The sequence below is a fragment of the Lissotriton helveticus genome, chromosome 4_1 (assembly GCF_964261635.1).
Source record: "Lissotriton helveticus chromosome 4_1, aLisHel1.1, whole genome shotgun sequence".
Taxonomy (NCBI): domain Eukaryota; kingdom Metazoa; phylum Chordata; class Amphibia; order Caudata; family Salamandridae; genus Lissotriton; species Lissotriton helveticus.
This window is the reverse complement of record NC_136063.1, coordinates 545,807,799-545,821,133: the sequence shown is the minus strand read 5'-3', so window position 1 is coordinate 545,821,133 and position 13,335 is coordinate 545,807,799.

The window sequence follows — 13,335 nt, the reverse complement described above, 5'->3', positions numbered from 1 at the left end:
TGGGCATTTCTTGGCCTGTGACCTAGTCACAGCAAGGACATGTGCTGACAAACCTAACATTTCCACATGAGTCCTATACTCCACATCTGACCATAAGGAGGATTCCAAATCATTGCCCAAAAGACAGTCCACTGGGAGGTCTGAACTAACAACAACCCTTTTGAGGCCATTTACCCCTCCCCAGGAGAAATTAACAAGTACCATACTATGGGAGGTATTGGCATTGCTAGCATTGGTCACCAGGTAGTCTGAACCTAGTATTATCTGTTTAGGGTCCGCAAAGTTTGGTGTCACCATAGTGACACTGGCACAAGTGTCCCTGTAGGCCTGAGCCATTTTCCCATTGATAAAAGGCATTTGCCTGTACTTGCCCAGAGTACTGGGACTTATTGTAGGGGTCATATCCATGTCCCCAGTACAAACAAGAACAGCCTGAGTAGGTATCCTGACTAAGTCAGAACCCGCCTCAGTTCCCAGGGTTAACCCCACTATAGCCTTGGGAGGATTACTACCACTACTAACTGTACTAGGGGGTGCAGATGCCTTAGGGGCAGTAGTGGTAGGAGTTGGGCCTTTCTTGGTGCACTCACTAAACCAGTGAGTATTACTTTTACAGTATTGGCACCATGGTTTCCTCTGACCATTATTCTTCTTCTTTTGGGAATTCTGGGAATTCTGGGACCCACCCTCTTTAGATAGTTGGGGCCCTGTTGAAGACTTCTGGTCATTCTGCTTATTCTCATTACCCTTGGGGTCCGCTTTCTTCTGGCCACCACCCTGGTTCTGGTTCTGCTGCTTGACCCTTGTCCTGACCCATCTGTCTGCCTTTTTTCCCAGTTCTTGGGGAGAGGTCAGATCTGAGTCAATAAGGTGCTGATGCAACAACTGATTTTGACAATTATTTAAGATTTGTTCTCTCATAATTAGATTATACAATCCTGTGTAATCAGTAACTTTACTTCCCAGTAACCAGCCTTCAAAAGCCTTAGTGGCACAATCAACAAAGTCAGCCCAATCCTGAGACTGAATTTTCTGGGTGTCTCTGAACAGCAACCTGTACTGTTCAGTTGTTAAGCCAAACCCATCAATCAGTGTATTCTTCAGGACTTGGTAATTGTTAGCATCCTCAGCTCTAGTAGTGAGGAGCTTATCTCTACCTTTACCTTCAAAGGAGAGCCACAATATAGCTGCCCACTGACTCTGGGGGATGCACTGGACAGTGCAGGCCCTCTCCAAAGCAGTCATCCATTTGTGGATGTCATCCCCTTGCTTAAAGGGGGGCACTATTTTACTCAGGTGTCTAGTATCAAAACTCCTGTCTTTATCCTTAGGGATATTGCTGCCACCAGTGGGGACTGCCCCACTCAACTGTTGCTCTCTAGCAAAGGCAAGCTTCTCCTTGGCAAGGGCAAGTTCTTCACTCTGTATCCTCAGATTAGCCTGTTTCATCCTTGCTTCATGTTCTCTCCTCTGAGGGGAAGTCATTCTCCTCTGGGGAGAAGTCATTCTCCTCTGAGAAGAGGCATGAGAGTGCACAGATCTATTGGAGTCCCTAGAATGAGACCTATCTCTTCTAACTCCAAAGTTAGGCCTGCTTAGGGTCAGTACTGGGGGTCCCCCAGATCCTTCCCTATGTAGGTCTAAGTTGGCCCTAGTAAGTCTGCTGACTAGCTCAGGACCTTTGTCTGCCTCATCCCCAGAAATATCCTCTTCATCCTCCTCCTCCTCTACTTCCTCAGTTTCAGGGAGGTCAGGATCACCAAGGGTACCTTCTAAGGCTGGCATGCTCCCATCTGTATGAGAAGCTTTTCTAGCATCATATGTCTCTAAGAGACCTAACAGAAAAGGAGTGGTAGGGTTAGAACCCTGTTTCAATTTCCTGGAGGTACACAATTGTCTCATCTCCTGGAAACTGAGAGCTGCATATCTGGAAAGGACCTGTGGAGGGTCACTAACCACTAGGGGAGTCTCTGCAGACTCTCCATGGGTAGACATGCTTTCTAGTGAGGCGTAAGTGATACACCTACCTACACTATGGGTTTTCCTACTGATCCCTTGCTAAGAGTTGTAGTCAGGGTGTGCTAGGCCCTTTCTACTACAACAGCTGGTTCAGTAGAACTCAGAGTATTTCTAAGCTTGTTATATGTACCTATGGTACCTTATGTGATCTTTCAAATGATATCTCAAGATTATATTTGGTAAAAACAACAGCAAGCTCAAATCCCAACCGCTGCACACCAATGTGAGAAGTTGGCCTGATATATGATGCTCACTAGTTCTAGTGATCACCTTGTATCAGTCCAAACAACCCTTATGGTGATTGGTTGTAAGTCAACCTTATAGACCAGCTATCCTAATGGTAGCATGGACAAAGCAGTCTTAGGCTAAACTCTTTTGGCATGTGAAGCCAGCTGTTTTACCACAATATAACCCCTTGAATACCAGATGAAAGGACACCACACAGGTTGTTATGAAAATAAACAATATATTTATTAATAGCAACACCTCTGAACTCTTTATGAGATCAGAGGGCTAAGCACATGACAATACTAGGAAAGAAATACGAGTTTGCACAATATTTACACGTGTGCCTTAGGGGCACGACAAACCATATACTAAGAACAATGGAATGCGAGGAAGGAAAGTACTGTAAGAAGATCCAGGGGCTGGAGGATTGCTGGGACTACGCTATGAACTAGGTAATTACGGAGCAGGGGGCCCACGGGACTCACGTGCAGAGTGGGAACTCTCACGCGGGATGCGTACCAACGTCTATGGAAGCTACAGTTAACAAAGTTACGGATTCCGGACGAACCCGGCTGGATGGAGGGAAAACAACAGTGGACCTGGACACTAGGATAGTGAACACTGACTTCGGCACCTAGAAGCTTTAGTTACCTAACCCACAGGCTGCGGGTGCATAGGGCTGAAGTGGTGTCGGGTTTGCTGCGTTGATCCCGGTGAGGCCTGAAACAAGGAGTTGCTGGCAGGCAGCCAGATGGAGGAGTCCGGTGGTTCCAAGGATGGAACTAGGAAGGAGAAGTCCTGAAAGGGAAGGGGACAGAGTCTTGGTCACTAGCCAGTGACGGTGCTGGAACCAGGAGGGAACCAGATGCTGTCGCCGCGTTCAGGTGAAGGAAGGGTCGCTTCTCTCTGTAGCTGCGCGGACCAGGAGCTGTTCTTTACGACCAGGCTGGAGGCACGAGCTGTCCCACGTAGTCTGCTGCTGATGGCCGTGTTGGATCGTCGATCTGGTCAACAGGCCTTGGCTAGTGCAAGCCACGCGGTGGAACAAAGATGGCGTCTGGTGCGGACCAGGAGGGTCCGGGGTGCTTCTATTTCAAAAGAAAGCAAGGGCCAGTCTGGGGGACCAGACCAGCAGTGTTGAAATCTTCGGTTCGTCATCTCAGAGGTCACGAGCCAGCCGGCAAGTGACCAGACAACAGGAAAAGCAGCAACCAGGCAAAAGGGCCCCACGTAGATCTCGTGGAGGCTGGGGGGCTGGTCTTTGATGCAGGTGCTGTGTCGGTGTGGGGCTTCTCAGTCCCCAATGCACTTACTCGAGGGTCCCTCGGGGGTCGTGCTGGAAGCGCTGTGCAGGTTTCTTCAAGATGGCTGTCTCCACGTTGCTCGTCGCACCCACGGGTCCCAGCTGTGCTGTGGATGTGGGTAGAGGTCAGAGAGGTCTGGAGGTCTGGGTCTCGTTGAGCTGGGTCGTCGGGTTCTTGGAAGGAAGGACTTGCAGCAAACCGCACAGGAGCTTGATGGTGCCTGCGAAGCAGGATGGTCACTCCCTGACCATAGGGGAGATTCTTCAGTCTTCTGATGTTCAGGAGGTCGAAGGTCAAGAGTTTCTTCGTGGAAGTTGTCAAGATTAATCTAACTGGGAATGGGACCAGCTCCTACCTTTATTCAGCTAAAGGGGGCTGCACTACGACTAGGTCCCTCCTCTGGGTGGGACCAGGAAGTGGGGTGGTTACACCCCCTATCCTTTGTCCAGTTTCCCGCCAGAGCTGGGGCTGGAGTGCCCCAGCAACTGGTTGGAACCGGTGTATGCACAGGGCACCTTGTGTGCCCCAGGCATGTCTCATTCCTTTCAGCCTTGGCCTACCTAATACACAAAATCCTGTCTGGGGTGGTGCTAGCACCTCCCAAGGCAGGAAACCCTTTGTCTGAGCCTCCCTCGCTGGAAGGACTCCCAGCAGCAGGAGGTAAGACTTGTGTCTGTGGTGGCAGCATCCATTTTGTGATGCTGAGGCTCGAGTTAACTTTAACCGGCGTTCACAGTTACATACATGTCGTGTCCCTCTAGAAGGGTGGAATGCTACCCCCGTCGCCAGAATTGGCGAGGGGGTAGTATTCCAATTTGTATGACACCTTACTCGACATGTTTTGATAATGTTATACCAGAGTTAGCATTTAACCGCGAGGATTATAATGCACTTAAGAGTATATGGTATAGCGTTATCATGGAACAGCTATTAGGACTTGGTTCCGCAAGCTGCAAACGGGCTCAGCTCATGCCAGAGCACCATCTCACATAATTCCAAGCACTCTGCCTGTCATGAGTGATGTCACTGACCATGTCATGAGTGATGTAATATGTGACGTCATCAGCAGCGCATTACACGCGTAAGTTATAGTGAGTCCAACTAACTATAACGTGGGAATTTCATTGGTTTTAAGCGAGTAAAATTTCCTGCTAACTTTAACTGTTGGAAACCTATGTTTTTTTCAGTGAATTTAATAGGTTTTTTAAATGCTAATTCCTAACTATAACTGGTGTGAAACCTATGGTTTTTTCAGTGAATTTCAAAGGTTTTTTAATAGCAAATCTCTATAGGTATGAAAAGTAATATTTTTTATAACGAATTTTATATTGTATAATTATGTAATAGTATTTTTTTTAATTTTTTTGCCCCGAAGCGCTCCAGGTGCGCGTACCGATGCGCTCACCGGTGAGCGCATTGTTACGGCGCGCCCCGGGGCGCGTACCGATGAGCGTCCCGTTAGCGCTAATGCCGCGAACGAAAACAACATCGTGACGTATCGCGTAGCCGCGTAATGCGTCATATGACGCACTGCGTAAGCGCACCCGGAAGCACCCGAGCGCATATGATCACGCAACGTAAGCGCCACCGGGCGGGCCCCGGGGCGCGACGCCGGGCGCGCCCCGCGGCGCGTAGCGTAAGCGCGTCGGGTCATGTGACCTGAAAATAACACTTTTCATTGGTGCAGAACAGTTTTGGTTTCCAAATAATGAAAGTCCAGGTCACGTGACCTGAAAATAACACTTTTCATTGGTCCAGGACAGTTTTTTTTCCAAATGATGAAAGCCCCCACCTTTTTTCCTTATTCTGACTTTGTCCTTTGACTGAGGAAGACCTGTTTGGAGATCTGTGACTAATCTTTTGTACTTTAAAATGGCTACATTAGCAGCAGCAGCTGGAGCATCTGCACCACCACCACCACCACCAAGAGGACCACCACAACATCACATTGGTGGTCAAGAAGAAGAAGAGGAGGAGGAGGAGGAGGAGGGGAGAAGGACATTCCTGCCAGAAGACAATACCCCATATAGGCCAAAGGAGCACATTGTATGGGAGTTTTTTTCCATCCCAGAGGGCAAGAAGAAAGTGAATGCGCCAAAGGGGACTTCCCGAATCTGTGGCATGGAACTTTCAAGGGGGAACCCTAATAAGAAATATTCATTTGGCAATTACACCATGATTCGGCATATGCAGCACAGGCATCCCAACAACTATGCTGCTGCAGAGGTGAGAAAACTGGCCAGTAACCCTCCCCAATCTTCACCCAGCACCTCCAAAAGAAAGCAACCCACTCCATCGGGACCAGAGACAAGAGAGATGATCCCAACCATACAACCACGGTTTGGTGAATTCAGGATCACATGTATTTTTTGTGGTAAGACCATCACCTATGGTGAGCAGAGCATAAAGCTCATCGTCCTTGCTGGTGACAACCACAATTGCCCCAAAAAAACATAATTTTTTCCTGATTTTTTTTTTGCTCCAGTTGAGCCGTTTACAATTCCCTGTTTTTTGTTTCTCCCCATAAAAATATCAAAAAAAAAAAAAATAGTTCAAAAAAGTAAAAAATGTAAAAAAAACAAAAAAAATATAAAACAACAAAAAGAATAAAAAAACAGTTCTTTTTAGAACTACCTCCAATTTATAACAAAATGCTATATTTTTTAAAAATCTCTGTCATTCTTTTTTCTCTGGGGTACGCGTACCGGTACGTGCACCGGGGTGCGCACCAAGGCGCGCACCAAAAAAAAAAAATGAAGGAGTGAGCATGAAGGAAGGACACAGAGAGAGTGATGTTAAGAGAAAGAGAGCTAGAGGGAGCAACACAGAGGGACTGTGTATTAGATAGTAAGACAGAGAGAAGGTGTAATAGGGTGTAAGTGAGAAAAGGAAAATTAATAAGGGAGCAAAACAAGGGAAGAGAGTGGAAGAAAACTAAAGCAGAGGTACTGGGAGAATGTGAGTGGGCGTTGAAAGTAAAGGGAAGGACAGTAAAGGATGGGGAATGAGGGGTAGTGACGGAACCGGAGTAAAGGAACAACGGTGATGGAGGGTTAGAAAAGAGCAGTGACTGTAACTAAAGAGGGGTGAAAGAGGGTGGATAAAAGTGTTTTCCTCACCTGTTCTTCGTTTGGTCTGCAGTAGGAGCTTCGGACGGTGAGCACGCAGGAGCTGCTCTTCACAATATAATCTCCTTTGCTAACTGCTCGCGGTACCCGCTCCGCGGGTCCCACTTCGCCTTGGGTGTTTCCAGCGCTGCTGAAAGGGCGCTGTGCCTTTGAAGACCGCCTACAACTGAGCCTCTGTGGTGTGGTGTGTGCAGGGCTGCGAGCGTGGTCAGGCGCGGACTTCTAGTCCCAGGAGCGCCTGACACTCGGCATCACCAGCAGCTGACCCGCTCTCCCTGCTGGCTCCTCCCCCACCTCAGCGCGGCTATAATCCAGCTTCTCAGTTTCTCTGGCTGTTTTCTCACCTGTTCTTCGTTTGGTCTGCAGTAGGAGCTTCGGACGGTGAGCACGCAGGAGCTGCTCTTCACACTATAATCTCCTTTGCTAACTGCTCGCGGTACCCGCTCCGCGGGTCCCACTTCGCCTTGGGTGTTTCCAGCGCTGCTGAAAGGGCGCTGTGCCTTTGAAGACCGCCTACAACTGAGCCTCTGTGGTGTGGTGTGTGCAGGGCTGCGAGCGTGGTCAGGCGCGGACTTCTAGTCCCAGGAGCGCCTGACACTCGGCATCACCAGCAGCTGACCCGCTCTCCCTGCTGGCTCCTCCCCCACCTCAGCGCGGCTATAATCCAGCTTCTCAGTTTCTCTGGCTGTTTCCTCACCTGTTCTTCGTTTGGTCTGCAGTAGGAGCTTCGGACGGTGAGCACGCAGGAGCTGCTCTTCACACTATAATCTCCTTTGCTAACTGCTCGCGGTACCCGCTCCGCGGGTCCCACTTCGCCTTGGGTGTTTCCAGCGCTGCTGAAAGGGCGCTGTGCCTTTGAAGACCGCCTACAACTGAGCCTCTGTGGTGTGGTGTGTGCAGGGCTGCGAGCGTGGTCAGGCGCGGACTTCTAGTCCCAGGAGCGCCTGACACTCGGCATCACCAGCAGCTGACCCGCTCTCCCTGCTGGCTCCTCCCCCACCTCAGCGCGGCTATAATCCAGCTTCTCAGTTTCTCTGGCTGTTTCCTCACCTGTTCTTCGTTTGGTCTGCAGTAGGAGCTTCGGACGGTGAGCACGCAGGAGCTGCTCTTCACACTATAATCTCCTTTGCTAACTGCTCGCGGTACCCGCTCCGCGGGTCCCACTTCGCCTTGGGTGTTTCCAGCGCTGCTGAAAGGGCGCTGTGCCTTTGAAGACCGCCTACAACTGAGCCTCTGTGGTGTGGTGTGTGCAGGGCTGCGAGCGTGGTCAGGCGCGGACTTCTAGTCCCAGGAGCGCCTGACACTCGGCATCACCAGCAGCTGACCCGCTCTCCCTGCTGGCTCCTCCCCCACCTCAGCGCGGCTATAATCCAGCTTCTCAGTTTCTCTGGCTGTTTCCTCACCTGTTCTTCGTTTGGTCTGCAGTAGGAGCTTCGGACGGTGAGCACGCAGGAGCTGCTCTTCACACTATAATCTCCTTTGCTAACTGCTCGCGGTACCCGCTCCGCGGGTCCCACTTCGCCTTGGGTGTTTCCAGCGCTGCTGAAAGGGCGCTGTGCCTTTGAAGACCGCCTACAACTGAGCCTCTGTGGTGTGGTGTGTGCAGGGCTGCGAGCGTGGTCAGGCGCGGACTTCTAGTCCCAGGAGCGCCTGACACTCGGCATCACCAGCAGCTGACCCGCTCTCCCTGCTGGCTCCTCCCCCACCTCAGCGCGGCTATAATCCAGCTTCTCAGTTTCTCTGGCTGTTTCCTCACCTGTTCTTCGTTTGGTCTGCAGTAGGAGCTTCGGACGGTGAGCACGCAGGAGCTGCTCTTCACACTATAATCTCCTTTGCTAACTGCTCGCGGTACCCGCTCCGCGGGTCCCACTTCGCCTTGGGTGTTTCCAGCGCTGCTGAAAGGGCGCTGTGCCTTTGAAGACCGCCTACAACTGAGCCTCTGTGGTGTGGTGTGTGCAGGGCTGCGAGCGTGGTCAGGCGCGGACTTCTAGTCCCAGGAGCGCCTGACACTCGGCATCACCAGCAGCTGACCCGCTCTCCCTGCTGGCTCCTCCCCCACCTCAGCGCGGCTATAATTCTCTTCAATTACACCGCAACGCGGGAGCGCGCGGGAGTGCGCCGGGAGAAGCCCGGGACAAGGGCGGGACCGTCTGAGGCCGTCAGAGGCCGAAGGAGGCTGGGCTGGGCCCTCTCCCTTGGTTCTTCAGTTGCAATTTAAGTTGTTTTGTTGCATCCATAGGCTGATTTTGTATTTTTATGCTCTGTCAATTTGGTATTATACTTTATAATCGTTATTCTCTTAACTTTCCTCCCTTTTTTAATATAGTCTCATGACGGCTAAAAAATTACGCTCTGGACGAGTGATTGTGGGGAGATCTGGGTCGAAAACTAAATCAAATCCCCTACGAAACAAAATAGCGTCTACTATGCAATTGAAGGGTCAATGCCAGCTTTTTAATCTTTGGGATAAAGGGAAAGACAAACCCACTGATTCACAGTCCACGACCGAAACTCCAGGTTTTAATGTCGTGGTGCCTGTTAATGGGGTCATTGATGTTTCCTCTAGTTTAAGCTTGGTGGCCAGTCAATCTCTGCCAATTTCAGTTAGTTCGGAAGAACTAAGGGGTTCACCTTTGACGCTAAATAATGTACTTCTGAATCAGAATAGTCACCTTAATTCTTCGGGCAATATGCCCGCAAAATCTGAAGATAATGCTCCTTCCAAAGCTACATTAATGGATGCACCTAAAGTTTCAAGGAATACTGATTTTTTACTAGCTTCGTCAGTTACTTCCCCTGTAGTAGGAAATGAATTCACTCTGCCTGATATTGATTTAACAGCTCATAGGGCGCGGGTGGAATTGGTTCAGGGGAATTCTAAAGGTGTGCCTTTGGAGGAAGTTATAACGATTTCAAGTACTGGTCCCCTAAGTAGCACTCCTTCTAATAAATTAGATTTCTCCCTCCCACAATTAAATTTTACAACCTGCTCAGGGCCAGTGTTGAACAATTTAGCCGAGGGTTCCCCAAATATTAACGGGAGGCTAATTTCTAACTCTTTGTCCTCTTTGGAATCTATCTTGTCTTCGATCTTAAGATTGCTGGAAAAGTTTGTGGGAGGTTCGGAATGTATTTTTGATACCGTAACACAGATTTTGCAAGTTCTCCTGTTAAATAAAATCGAGTTAGTATCAGATCCTCCTATTCCAGTGGCTTCCCTGTTGATGCCTCAGAAAATAAGCGCTCCTGCCTCTTCAGCAGATTTGGATTTAGCGCCTTCTTCTCCCCTGATAGAAAGTCAAAAGGAAAGGCAGCCTATAGTACTTACAGCTATCTCTAAACCCCCCAAAGTGGTTTCGGCTGGCGCTAATTGTATAGCCCCACATAGTGATAAGATAGAGGTAATAGCAACTCCCCCTCTTAATTCTAAATCCGATTTGCCTTCCCTCTTTCCGATATTTTCCTTGCCATTAAATAAGGAAGAGGAAATTTCTAAAGGAAAAACGGGATTGATGGGAAATACGAGTCCCCTGAAAAATAAAAAGATTAGAATGAAGAAGAGGAAACCTATCCGTAGGTTTGCTAAAAAAAGACAGAGGAAACTTCTTTTTGAAAAAAATGTGGAAGTAAATATAGATGATTCTCCACAGGTGGAGCAGTCTCTCACCCCTAAGGTTGAATTTAGGGTGGCATCGCCCAAGGATGACGCCCCCTCCTCTGATCTAGGTCCAGTAAATTTAACTAATCCTTTTCTTCCTAAGGTTTTTCTCCCATCCACTAATCCTTTTTCCTATTGTAAGGTTAATACAGGTTCTTGCCAAGTTTTATCTAAGGTTACCTCTCCATTTACTATTCCGCCTCTGTCTAATTTAAATCCTATAGCAACACCCTTTCAGGCTCCACCTTTAACGACAGTTGTCCTCCCAAAAGAAAAAACAATTGTGGATACGTTATACCTTGATTTTTCTCCCCTTTTTGAACCAGATTTAATTTTGAATAGATCTGCCCTATTGATCTGTTTTAAAGAGATCGAAGGCTTGAAATTAGTTCAAACATCCGATTTAGATCTTGTACTTCTCCTTAAATCTTATGCGGGGAAACCTTTAAGATCAACAAGGGTGAAATTTTATTCAAAAGTGGTGTTAAACCTGGTTTTACAATGGGCTGAGGAATTACAAATTAGAGGGATAGATGTGATGCCCCACTTTGGGGAAAAATGTATTTCAAATAATGCTGCTAATCCCTCATTAACATTTTCCTCTAATTCAGATGTGCGACTGTCAGATTGGTCTAATCTTGGTTCTGAGAACCTAAAAGTTTGTGTGGCTAGAAATGAAAGGCTGGTTTCTTACAAAAACCCTCCCCTTAAGCAAACGGTGAAGGATGACCAATCCAAATGGAGTTGGCTTCCTGGAGTTCTTGCGAGTAAATCTGCTCCCCGTTCCACTCAGGATTCCAATTTTTAACAGGGAACTGAAATTTATCTCATGGAACACTGCCGGATTCAAAGATTATAAGGAGAAATTAGGTTTCCTTCATGCTCAAAAGGCAGATATAATCTGCTTGCAAGAAACCTGGGTCGATGGAAGTTTCGTTTTGGATAAAGATTATTTTGTTTTGGATTTTAACGCAACCAGCACTAGAAGAGGTCATGCTAGGGGAGGCTTAGCATGTTTATTATCTAATAGATTGCAATGGAACTATTCTCACTATTTGGATCCAGGAAAACTGTTTCATGCAATAACTCTGAAAGATGTATTTGAAGATTGCCCGAATAGATTGCTGATTGTGGTAAACATTTATATTCCCCCCAACTGTAGTTTTAATAATGGTTTAAAAACTTTATTCACTTTTTTAACTAAAGTCTTGGAGATCTCTCCAACTCCGCATGTGTTAATGTTTGGGGATTTAAATTGTAATGTATCTAACTGCGGGTTGGAGTTATTTAGAAATATTCCATTGGAAGAGTCTCTGAATATACCTTCAGCCCAGTTTCCCCCCAACATAAAAACTAACAAAAGAGGTAAACTTATTTTAGATGGTTTACTTAAAGCGGACTGCTTAATTGTAAACGGGAGGCTTCCGTCTGATATCCCGGCAGCTTTTACTCGTAAATCTAATAAGGGAAAATCTATTATTGATTTTATCATGATAGATTATGCCGGTTTCCACCTATTAAAGGATATGAAGGTCATTGAATCGAATCTGAGTGACCATAATGTATTGACGCTTTCTGTTTCCATTAGTCTTCAGAAAGTGGTTCCATGGAGGCTGGATATAGATTCTGTGAATTTTGATTCCAGCTCAGGGAAATGTTTTTGGAACCTCTGTACTGTGGAAAACCTGGCGCCTCTTTTGTGTGTTACTGTCGAGAATCTTCCTCTCTGGGAGGGGAGAGAGCTGTCTTGTTTTATTAATTTTTTAGATTCTGTAACCGCTTGTGCAAAGGAGAAATCAGGTGTGAAACAGTCTTTTGTTGCCCCTTACCCTTTGCGGGCTATAAATAGAGAAATAAATAAAGTTGTAAGGGGGCAATTTTTATGTTTTACCCAAGAAGCTAAGTCTAAGTTGTCCATCCTGAAAAGAAGGAGAGTTAGGCTTAAGGCTCGTTTAAAACGCTCTAAGGAAGACGCCCTCTGGATTCAATTGAGGGAAGCCTCTTTTAACCACCAAACTAAGACCTTTTGGTCCTTAATTGGCAAAGGCTGCGGTACTAGAGCCAGTCCTACGCCCATTGCCATTGAGGAACAGGTGTGGGTTCACTATATTGAGAAGTTGTACAGTAATAATAATTCTCATGGTATTAATGTTGGATTCGATAATGCTGCTGTTACACTTGACTGTCCAACAGAAAAGGAAATTGAATGTGCCATTAAGAACATGCGTTCCTCTGGTGCGATGGGTCCTGATAAAATCCCAATTTTAGTATTAAAAAACCAGAGTGAACTTTGGAGTAAAATACTCTTTCCAGTGTTTAAATTCTGTTTTTTAAGTGGAATAGTCCCCCCCTCCTGGAAAGGAAGCATCATTGTCCCTTTGTATAAAAAAGGGGCAAGAGATCTACCACAAAATTATCGCCAAATTGCCTTGCTTGACGCCATTGGTAAAGTGTTTGCAAAGTGTGTGCTTTCTTTAATTAACGATTGGGTATCTGAACATAATATCCTTCCTCTGGAGCAAACAGGTTTCAGACAAAATCATGGAACCTTAGATAACCTGACCGCATTGCAAGTCATCAATGAAAAATATGTGAAAGTTCGGGGTGGTCAGGTATATGGCGCCTTTATTGACTTCTCCACCGCTTTTGACAAAGTAGATAGAAATTTGTTGTGGAGAAAGTTAGTTAACCTTGGTATGCCTGCTTCCCTTATTAAGTTAATTCGTGCCCTATATTCTGACACTTGGTGCAGAGTTTTACTTGGAGGTGATCGCGGCGTATCCAAATTAATCCCAACATCTAATGGGTTGAAGCAAGGTTGCCTTTTGGCTCCGTTGCTATTTTCATTATATATTGTTGATTTACCCATCACTCTTTCTGCCTGCGCCGGTATTGCCCCATCCTTGGGGGGTGTTCCAATTGCATGCCTTATGTATGCAGACGACATCTTAATTTTGGACCTCACCCCAAAGGGCTTAAACAATCGGTTGCATGCACT